This window comes from Mastigoproctus giganteus, chromosome 8 (genome assembly GCF_048544385.1).
Source record: "Mastigoproctus giganteus isolate SK-2022 chromosome 8, ASM4854438v1, whole genome shotgun sequence".
In the NCBI taxonomy this organism is placed as follows: domain Eukaryota; kingdom Metazoa; phylum Arthropoda; class Arachnida; order Uropygi; family Thelyphonidae; genus Mastigoproctus; species Mastigoproctus giganteus.
Window position 1 is genome coordinate 222,593,302 of NC_143582.1, and position 10,202 is coordinate 222,603,503.

Sequence of the window (10,202 nt, forward strand, 5' to 3'; positions counted from 1 at the left end):
AAAGTATCTGGATACCCATTTTCATAATCATGTGGACCTTCCCTCATAAATAAATGACAGACTGGTACATAAGGAAGGCACATGAGCTGCCCTATGTATTTTATGGTATGTGGGGTCAAGCTGACCAACTTGTGAGGGCTGTTATTGTCAGATGTCAAATTTCTGACAGCCTAAACCATCCAAAGTCAAGTGTCAGTGACATTATCATAAAATGGAAGCATGGCAGTACTGTCACCATTCAGTATCACTTGTCCAATAATGCACAGGAAGACTTCAAATGACCAGAGCATAATCAGAATGGTATTACTACAATCTTGTCAGATGTCTCTGAAAAATGAGTTTCAGGCTTAAAAGAGAGCTTGAGGTCCATAAAAACTATGTACGAAGCTCCACAGGCTCAATTTTCATGGGAGAGCAACAGTGCAGATATCAGCCAAAAATCGACACATAGTGTAGCATAAAGTGGTTCTGTGGAGTGATAAATCTTACTATATCTATTCTGATCAGATGGACAAATATGGGGGAGGTGGATGCATGGAGACTATATGACACTGGAATGACATTAACTGCAGTAAGCAATCTTGCCTTGCTAGGTGTTCCAAATGCCATAATTGACCCATAGCGCAGCAGGAAGTGGTTCTGTGGAGTGATAAATCTTGCTGAATCTATTCTGATCAGATAGCTAAATGTGGAGGAGGGAGGTGGATGCATGGAGACTGTCTGACACTGGAATGAATTGTGCGGACAAACTTTAGATTAAATTGGGCCAGACTGGCCATATTTCATCTATCATATCTATTGATTTACATTCGAGATGGACCAAATAGAGAATTCAATCTATCATGATTGAATTGATAATCTTGATTGGCCACAATACCATGTGCTATTCAAATACCATGGTGCTGTGCACCACACATATTAACTCCTAACAACCGAGGAAGCATTTATTGCCAATAAACATAAAAATTCACTATTTTTGGATTAATTATGGTGAACTGAGCCTGGATGTAGTGCAAGACCAGGACAACTCGTGGCAAAGGTGGAGCAAGCTCCAAGCTCTTCGCCAGGTTCCAAAAATCAGTTTAATATCTCAGGGCCCTTTGGACCCCGTATCAGATATTAAGCTGATAAGAACAGATCTTGTTTGTGTACCTTTAACTCAGTTTTTTCCTAACAGTACTGTTAGAAGCACTCCTCTGGCCAAGGTATAAGGCAAGTAGCCTCACCAGGGTCGAGAGGAGTTATACACAACTCTATAACTTAGTTATCGAGCTTCAACCATGTCCACTCTTTAACTGTACTTTATATGTTACTTGGTTACCATATTCCTTGAGCAGACGAATGTGTCCTGACTGAATTAATCGATAATTCCTTGATCGGCTGCTATAGAACAATCTTTTGTGTGACACATGGATTTGATCTATGCAGATCAAATCCATGTGTCACACAATACTGATATAGAAATATTCACTATTTTTGGATTAATTGTGGTGAGCTGATCCTGGAAGTAGTGCAAGACCAGGACAACTCGTGGCAAAGGTGGAGCAAGCTCCGAGCTCTTCGCCGGGTTCCAAAAATCAGTTTAACATCTCAGGGCCCGTTGGACCCCGTATCAGATATTAAGCTGATAAGAACAGATACTACACTTTGATCTTAGCCAAAAGGCCGAGAAGCGATACCCTAAATTGGGCCCGAAATTATTTAAACCGAATTCAAGTAGGTAATCATTTGGTGTTTGAGCAAGAGTTTGCTAAATTCTCAATATTTATGAAAGCTATGCAGAAAACGTGGTGATTCTCTTATCAAAAAAAAGAGTTCTTCATACTTACTTAATAAATTACATAAAAAAAAACAAGGAATTAGTTAAAATTAAACTGAATTTTATGTTTCTCTAGGTATAAATTTGGTCCACAGATCAAAAAAGGGGTGGCTAAAGAATCAGCGCCATCTACCCTCCGAATTACTAAAACCCTTCGGCAGGATATTTGTCTCTGTAATTTGGAAATTTAATTAATGCTCTATTTTCAGTGGTTGGTACGATATGATATCCAAAATAAATTATGAAAACTGAAAATTTAATCAAAAGATTCCTTATTAATAAGGAAATAGCTTAACCTTCGATTTGTAAACTTTTCTTAAAAATATCGAACCTGAAAATTTAATCAAAAGATTCCTTGTTGCGGTAATAGCTGAATAGCCTTTGATTTGTAAACTTTTCTTAAAAATATCGAACTTAAAATTTAAATTATAAATAAATGAAATAAAATACAGTTTGATTATCTTCTATTTTCTTCTTTTTTTTTTAGCAAATAAAATGATACAAATCAGTTTTTCATTTATTCAAAATTCCATACCGGTAGAGATTTTCCCAAACGTTTTTCTTACAAATATTGTATTTTCTTCTATAGTTTGGAAAAGGTTCAGTTTTGAATCTCTAACAGAAGGAACTCCATTTTCAAATGTGACAGTTTGCTGTTTTCTGGCGGGCGCGAAATAAATTTTAAGAAATTTTTGTTTAGTTATTAGGCAATGCTTTTTTTCTTTTGTATACATTTAAGTGTGATGTGCTGCCATCTATATACAATTTATATTAAATTTGAATCATTGCCATAAAATCATAAAAAATGAATACAGTATTTGAATTTTTTTTATTGCTCCTTTTTTTTTCAAAATTAGGACAGAAAAATTAGTATTACGCAATGTTTAATATCGTTGTTAACGAGATAATTTATCTATAAATGCCTAATATCAATTTCAAAGCCAAAAGAATATGCTGCCATCGATACATTATTTATATAAAATTCGACGCTTTTCAATATTCGAACCATAAAATTATAATGAATGATTATTTGCATTCTTTTCGCTCCTTAGTTTTTTTAGCAAGAACAAACAAAGTAGAAAAATTTAGTTTAAAATTAGTGTTACGCAATGCGAATACTGATTTTAAAGCCAAAACTGCAGTACAGTACTTCAAAAATTTAACTGTGATGTGCTATCATCTGTACTGCCATCTCTTATAATTTTATGCAGCTGTCATAAAATTATATTATAAGATTATAAGATTATTTGAATATTTGTTTTTATACCTTACTTTCTTTTGTTGAATGATTATTTATATTATTATTTTCTCCTTTACTCTCTTTTAGCAAAGATAAAATCGGTAAAAATTTTAAAATTGGTTTAAAATTCTTTTTTTTTTTTTTTTTTTTTACGAAAACCCCAAGCACAAGAGGTATTGTAACCTACACTGCAGGGGGTGGCCAACAAGTCGATCGCGGTTTTAATTTCGGTCGATCACGACGAATTTTAGATATATATAAAAAAGATCCCCACGGGCTCACATTTGGTGAGTATGGGCTTGGCACACCCAGGATCCTGAGCTGGATATCATCATTCTTCTCTCTGACTCTTGATTTCTCTCTCAGGGTAATTCAGAAAGTTTTTCTTTTTTGCCTGGTGCAGCAGAAGCCTCAAGCTTCCTTGCACCATATGGCTAATAATAATAATAATAATAAATAGATTAGTCGAAATCTAAAGGTTTTATTATTATTAAGGGCCCCACTCAGTGGAGTAGAAACGCCTTGGCATTGGGGAAGGTGCCAAGGGCGCCGACAGGAGAAGGGCGCCACTGACAGACTACATCAATACAGTACAGTGTCAAGCTATTTCGATATCCGAGACTAGCTGACGAAATGGCGCCCCTCGATGATGTCGGATCAAGATGACAGCACAGGGAGGGTGAAAATTTTCACATGGTGATTCAAGCCTGCATTCATCCTTATATCTGAGTACATACTGCATAGCATCATAGATCTACAGTATTTGTTGTCCAGAATGTAACTTTGAAGGGACCAATCAGGTGATCGCTTCATCAGCGCATGCTCGAATGCATAGTAGTTCGCAATTCACGCATTGTGTACAAACTGAATAAGTTATGTTATTGTTAAACAGGTAATCGTGAATATTGTGATTTATAATTTAAATAAAACAATAAAGGTCAAATTAATTTTAGACATGCCACCAAAGAAAAAAAAAGTGGAAAGACTGCATAAAGAGGAAATTAGAAAAAAACATTCTGCTAGTTTACAAAACTGGCTTACAATAAGCCACTCCAAACCTGAAAGTGACGAAGAAAACGAACATGATTCGAATGAAGATGAAACAAATGATGATGTCACTGAAATGGAAGTCCAAGAAAAGCCTCAAACAGTTGAAGTCATTTTAAAAGAATTAGAAAGTGTGGACAATACCAACAACAGTTGGCAGAAGAAAATGATGGCAGCAATAATATTAACATGGAATATGTAAGTCTGAATTTTAATGATCCGACCACATGGAACTTTAATGCCCACAAAAACAAATCTTTTATGGTGCAACACGGTCCCGAACATATAGTCTTAAATACGTATCCTGTCACTAATGGCAGATGTTTCAATAATTCGTTGAAATACAAAAATGAAGGTATTGAAAAAAAAAAAAAAAAGAGGGGAAATGGTTATTTTATTGCAAAAACAAAGATGCAATATATTGTTTTCCGTGCCTCTTATTTGTATCTGACACTAATAATGTTCCATTTTGCAGCTCAGATGGATTTAAGGATTGGAAACATCTAAATACAAACGTTCTTTTTCATGAGAATTCATTAGAACACAAACAATTTCACAAAATGGAAATTATTAGAAAAGGGTGGACTAATTGACGATGCTGCACAAGAAGCGAAATTTCGAAATGGTGTCATATATTAAAAATAATATTGAAATGTATATTGTTCTGTGCTGAAAATAATTTGGCATTTCGTGGACATGCTAGTAATATCGATACGGAAGAAAAAAATTGTGGCGTATTTTTAAACTTGATAAAATGTCAGTCAATTTGAGGTTGGTATGAAAAATGCTCTCGAATCGCACCACACTAATTATTTATCTCCAGAAATTCAGAATGAATTTATTAATTTGTTAGCAACAAAAATACAAAGTGAAATAACTGGCTATGGATACACAGAAAGTAGTTGACCAGCTCGACTTCTCGGTATGTGGGACAGGTAGTCGGATAGATTTTAGGGGTTCCACTGAGTTGCAGATGGTAAACTCTTCATGACACCTAATTTACAATCTAAAGCAGTAACTGTAGCGTCATTTAAAGTGAGTCATCTTCTTGCAAAAAAAATGCAAACCATTTTCTGATGGTCAATTCATCAAAGTAGCATTTTTAGAAATAACAGATTCTTTTTTTTTGAAAATTTCAAGAACAAAAATGAAAGTAAAAGTGCTCTTCAAGATCTGCACTTATCTCGAAATACTGTGATGCGACGCATCGAAAGAATTAGTAAAAATGTGAGCGAACAACTGCGTGCTCATATTGCTCATTGTGTATCCTTTTCTTTACAACTGGATGAATCTACAGACGCCAGTGATACAGCCCAATTGCTCGTTTTCTTTCGTATGGGTTTCGATGATTCTGCTACTAGAGAAGAACTGCTGGGTATAGTTTCGTTAAAAGAAAGAACTAGATGTCCAGATGGAGCTAAAGCAATTACGGAGCATCTTACCTGATTCATCACATTGTGCGGAAGGATGATGAATTCCCAGTTTTTTGAGTTACCACCGTATCATCCACCAAGTGTTAACCAGCAAAAGATTAAATACTAAAAGTGTTTATGGACAAAGCTTTCAAAATCGTGAATTCCATCAGAGGACAATCTCTTCAAAGGAGACTTTTCAAAATGCAACTCGATGAAAATGAACCGGATCTGATTTTACCCACAGATGTGAGGTGGCTGAGTCGGAGTAAATCTGCAGAGCTTTCGAAATTTGCTGAATGAAATTAAAAAAAAAATTTGATCAAACTCTTTTGGGGAGATGATTATCAGCAGCTACAAGATACGGAGTGATTGTGTGATCTGGCTTTTTTTGGCAGATTTACCAGTAAATTAAGAGATCTGAATTTGAAATTACAATGAAAAAATAAAAATGTGGGTGACATGATTCGTGGTATTTCTGCATATAAAATCAATTTTTGGCAATGGCTAAGGATCTAAAAGAAAAAAAATTCGATAATTTTGCAAATATGAAAGATCATTTGCAAAAATATTGATTTTGAATTTAAAAGTGAGAAATATGTTTCTGAAATTGAGAAAGTTGTGGACGATTTTGATACCAGATTCAGTGATTTTAAAACAATTGAAGACATCGTTCAATATATTTCTTATCCATTTAATGTCGACTTAGATACGAAACAAATTACAGAAAAAATCGCTGAGATGTTTCACATGGAGAAAAAAATATATTACTTGAAAATGAAAATTATTACATTGCGAAACGATATCTTCCTAAAAGCCAGATAATCAGAAAAAGACTTTTGGAAATATGTTTGCCAAATATAAAGTACTTTTATGGACTTGAATACAGAAGATTCTTTATGGTTGGACTTATCACAGTATATCCTCGATTTTGAAAGCTTGGCAAATGACATGAAGACACAAAATTCGCATAAATTAAAAATTTAAATATATGTTAATTTAAAATAAGAATCCTGAATTGCATTAAATTTTAAAATTTATAAACAACATTTTTTAATATGTGTTGATTAACTTTTTTAACCCTGTGCAATGAAATTTTTCAGATGGTAGATCGCGGCACATTTTGAAGAAAAAAAGTAGATCGCATCACATTTTAAGTTGGCCACCCTGACCAACTTAAAATATAGGACTTATTACAGTGCAGGGAGTGCAGTTTGAGAAGCTGAAAGAAGATACTTGTTGACATTAGACTTGAATTTCTGTAGATTGTAATATTCAGGAAATACACTGGTGTGCAAAACTTAAGGACCAACACTATTTCTAAAGGTTACAACCACAAAATCTTTACTTAAGGTACTCTTTACTGATAAGAGTAGATTCAGTCTCAGCAGCGATTCTGGACGTCAGCTAATCTGGCGAGATGTTGCACACGGTATCACCCGGCAAACATCATTGAAAGGGATCGATTTGGCGGTCGAGGTGTTCTCGTCTGGGGAGTTGTTATCTTGGATGGACGTACACAACTCCAGATACTGGAAGGCGGTACTCTAACCGGTGCACGCTACTGAGGTAATCCTTCCCCATGTGCGTCTGTTGCGAGGTGCCATTGGCCCCGAGTTCGTGTTTATGGATGATAACGCCATATCCCATCGCACTGCTGCTGTTGATATGCTTTTGGAAAGTGAGGACATTGTTTGTATGGATTTGCCTGCCCATTCCTACCGATCTAAATCCCATCGAACACATATGGGACGCTCTGGGAAGACGCCTAGCGACACACCCGCCAGAAAATGTTCACCAGCTGAAGATGGCGCTGACAGAGGAATGGACGATGTTACCGCAAGAACTAATCAAAAACATTGTTCTAAGTATAGACAGGCGGTGCAAAGCCTACATCGACATTAGGGGTGGCCATATCTCGTACTGAGGACCACCTCTTCCCTTTGTTCCATCTTTGGCATTGATGCATTTGTATCATGGCAGCCAATGCTATGTTGCCATTTTTGAATAAAGTCCCTCTGTACCGTTTTTTTCTGTTGTTGTGTCGGTGTTGTTTCCTTCATCATTTCTGTACTTCACGAGGTTCCTTTGGTATGCTTTTCCCATATCCAGGCCACTCCTGGAGGCTGCAAGATCTGCTTTTTCATTTCCTGCTATCCCAGAATGCTCTGGTATCCAGCAGAATGTCACAGTTTGGTTTGACTCATTACACGCAAATAATATACACTGAGTGAGTCAGTGTATATTAAAGCAGACGGAATTAGATGTTCAATAATGTGATCCAGAGCTAAGTTCATAGCATAAACTCAGCAGTGAAGATACTGCATTCTACTGGTAATGAGACAGAAGTGGTAAATGACGGGAATATTACCGCATCACCTACTTGGGTCTCATTATTTGATCCATCTGTGTAGATTTCACAGGCCTATGAATGAGAAAGAGCGAAAGTTGCATGTGACTGTGCGATATTGGGAGGAGATAAAGTGTTCTTTCCCCACTCTTGAAAATAGTCATCATATATTGCAGATATTTGTCCAGAGTGGATCTGGTGGTGTCATGTAATACATGACACCACCAGATTACATGATTGAGTCTGTTCCTTAAGTCCATGTGGACCAGGTAGGTTTTCATTTGGTTCACTATTGTAAAATGACTCCTATTCGGTTTTGTATAGACATCTCCAACTAGGGTGAGAGGGTAGACTGCTAATTTTTGCGCCATACAGCAGAAGTAATGTTTTTCTGCGAAGATGTAAGGCTTCGATGTAAAGACTCTGAACTGGGAAGGTTCTGAAAGCCCCTAGAGCAACTCTCAGAGCACTGTGCTGGGTGGTGTTTAATCGCTCATACGCTGGAGAACCATAGTCCAAGCGAGACCTGATGAGAGCTCTATAAAGATGGATAAGTGTATGTCGATCAGCACCCAAGGATTACACACACCAGAGGATATTCAACTTCTTCAAAGAGCTCGAAGATAGCCACAGGTGTTTGAAAGTTTAGTTTCCTATCTAGTATCAGGCCAAGAAATCGGACAGTGTGAGCAAGAGGAACTGGCACATTATTTTTAGCTCTGGATCAGGATGAAGTGGCCAAAGTTTGCAGAAACGAGTGGTAGTGGATTTCAGTTCAGCAAGATGGTATCCATTGCATAAGGTCCAGGATTGAATTCTAGTTAGAGCAATTTGTAGCTGTCTTTCGATAGTATTCATTCTTTGCGATTGGTAGGATATGGTGAGGTCGTCAGCATACATGTATACACCGATGAGCCAAAACATTATGACCACCTACCTATTATGATGTTGGTCCTCCATGCGCAGCCAAAATAACTCGTACCCGGCGAGGCATGGACGCTACAAGATTTCTAAATGTGTCCTGTGATATCTGGTACCACAAGTAACCAGCAGATCCTTTAACTCCTGTAAGGTCCGTGGTTGAGACGCGGCAGATCGGAGTTGCTGTTCCAACACAAACCACAGATGCTCGATGGGATTGATGTCTGGGGAATTTGGAGGCCAGGGCAATACCTGAAAGTGTTCCTCATGTTCCGCGTACCAGTCTCGAACAATCCGGGCGGTGTGGCATGGTACATTATCCTGCTAAAAGACGGCACCGCCTGAGGAAAAGACCGTTGCCATGAAAGGGTGTACCTGGTCAGAAATAATGTTTAGGTGATGATGATATGATACATTATGAAATATTAGGGTCCCCTATAAATGATTACATCTACCCATTGAGACGCCGCAGATCGGAGTTGCTATTCCAACACAAACCACAGATAGATGCTCGATGGGATTGATGACTGGGGAATTTGGAGGCCAGGACAATACTTGAAAGTGTTCCTCATGTTCCGCGTACCAGTTTCGAACAATCCGGGCGGTGTGGCATGGCACATTATCCTGCTAAAAGACGGCACCGCCTGAGGAAAAGACAGTTGCCATGAAAGGGTGTACCTGGTCAGAAATGATGTTTAGGTATGATGATATGATACATTATGAAATATTAGGGTCCCCTATAAATGATTACATCTACCCATATATTTATTTTGTCTGTAAATTGAGTGTGTTTTCTGGTCGATTTGCCTGTTTTGCTGGATGAAAAATCTCCAGTTTCTGGAGCAGAAAACCTTGCTATCTACGGCGGAGTGAAAAAAGCTCACTAAAGTTCCTCGCGTCATCGACGGTATTCGAACCCGGGCTTTTTCCACCCAGTGTGGGAAGGACGGTGACAATACCACTGTGCGACCCGCGCAGACATGATGTTTTGGTAAAGTGCAAAGTGTATTTAGGGTCAGACGTAGGAACAGAGGTTTCTCCCATCTCCGCGTAGTTTACATTGTGTGGTGATACAGTTAACTGTAACGGCCAGAGATTTAAAAATGTATGGATCTTCAGGTGTGCGGTGTCGTGTACCGTTGTTCTTCTGGCCATTTAGCCACCAGGTCCCTGCTGAGGCCCGACATTGTCCCACTTTCGCTCTGTGGAGGCAGACAAAGTACCTAGTAGTTTGCATTTACTCTGGCAGGTCCTGCCACCTAATTTTATGAGATTTAAGTGGCGAGGACCAGTAAAAAAAATAAAATAAAGTGTATATATCGCGTCCATTGATATGTTAAATACATACTCTAATGTATTAAGGGCTTATGCCTCAAGCTGCGACAGAGTTAGACTATGTATATCTTAGTGCAC

At 37.7% G+C, this 10,202-nt stretch overlaps 1 non-coding gene and 1 pseudogene across 1 annotated transcript; both read right to left on the reverse strand.

Annotated features, from left to right (window-relative positions):
• Positions 1 to 985: 985 nt before the first annotated feature.
• Positions 986 to 1,193, reverse strand: LOC150082357 (U2 spliceosomal RNA; annotated as a pseudogene).
• Positions 1,194 to 1,485: 292 nt separating this feature from the next.
• Positions 1,486 to 1,677, reverse strand: LOC150082358 (U2 spliceosomal RNA). Its single transcript, XR_016547349.1, has one exon. It is a non-coding gene; the product is annotated as a U2 spliceosomal RNA (small nuclear RNA).
• Between the last annotated feature and the right edge of the window lie 8,525 nt (positions 1,678 to 10,202).